This window comes from Micropterus dolomieu, linkage group LG02 (assembly GCF_021292245.1).
Source record: "Micropterus dolomieu isolate WLL.071019.BEF.003 ecotype Adirondacks linkage group LG02, ASM2129224v1, whole genome shotgun sequence".
In the NCBI taxonomy this organism is placed as follows: Eukaryota; Metazoa; Chordata; class Actinopteri; order Centrarchiformes; family Centrarchidae; genus Micropterus; species Micropterus dolomieu.
In genome coordinates, this window is record NC_060151.1 from 4,696,149 (window position 1) to 4,697,294 (window position 1,146).

A 1,146-nucleotide genomic window follows, 5' to 3' on the forward strand; every position below is an offset into this window, starting at 1 on the left:
TGGTTCTGCAGGTGGTGACCACAGACCACTTCTCAGCTCCTATGCTTCCTGGCTGATGTTTTGGTCACTTTTGAATGCTGGCGGTGCTTTCACTCTAGTGGTAGCATGAGACGGAGTCTACAACCCACACATGTGGCTCAGGTAGTGCAGCTCATCCAGGATGGCACATCAATGCGAGCTGTGGCAAGAAGGTTTGCTGTGTCTGTCAGCGTAGTGTCCAGAGCATGGAGGCGCTACCAGGAGACAGGCCAGGACATCAGGAGACGTGGAGGAGGCCGTAGGAGGGCAACAACCCAGCAGCAGGACCGCTACCTCCACCTTTGTGCAAGGAGGAGCAGGAGGAGCACTGCCAGAGCCCTGCAAAATGACCTCAAGTAGGCCACAAGTGTGCATGTGTCTGCTCAAACGGTCAGAAACAGACTCCATGAGGGTGGTATGAGGGCCCGACGTCCACAGGTGCGGGTTGTGCTTACAGCCCAACACCGTGAAGGGCGTTTGGCATTTGCCAGAGAACACCAAGATTGTCTTGACTGGTCTTGAAAGAAAATCCTGAGTCCTCAATGTCCGAGACCGAGACAACGAGTACAAATGCAGTGGAGTCCGAGACAAGACCAAGACCATCAAAAAGTGGTCTTAAGACCGGTCTCAAGACCAAGACCGGTCTCGAGTACTACAACACTACGCCATGCTATACTCCAGTGTAGCCGGTCAAGGCCAAATACTGTGATGGCTTGTTCATGATGTTCTACTTTCTTCAAAAAATCAATAACAACCTGAAAACCTAAACCTGAAAAAAAAAAAGCATAAAAAATACTATAGATACTGGCATGTTTGATAGTCACACTCCTCCACTACAAAAAACTGACCTAATTAAAGCCAAAAACAGTCTCATTGCAAATATATACACTCTTATAGACACAATACAATGGACAGCTGACTGAAACAAAGCAGAATTTAACATTAATTGGCAAAGCTTATGCAACAACTCATGTTTCATACAAACAGCTCTAAAACCGTTATTAAATAGACCTTACTAAGAGATTGTTTAGACAAATATTGTTTCCTAGACCAAGAATGATGTTGCTTATGTCATCATCATCACATAACATCAACTATTTTTCCAGCACCTGCAGAGTGCAGTTTAGG

General features: G+C 46.1%; 1 protein-coding gene across 1 annotated transcript in view; it reads right to left on the bottom strand.

Annotated features, from left to right (window-relative positions):
• LOC123957787 (deleted in malignant brain tumors 1 protein-like) overlaps positions 1 to 1,146 on the bottom strand; it is an 86,640-nt gene that overhangs the window by 7,388 nt on the left and 78,106 nt on the right. The window lies entirely within an intron of this gene.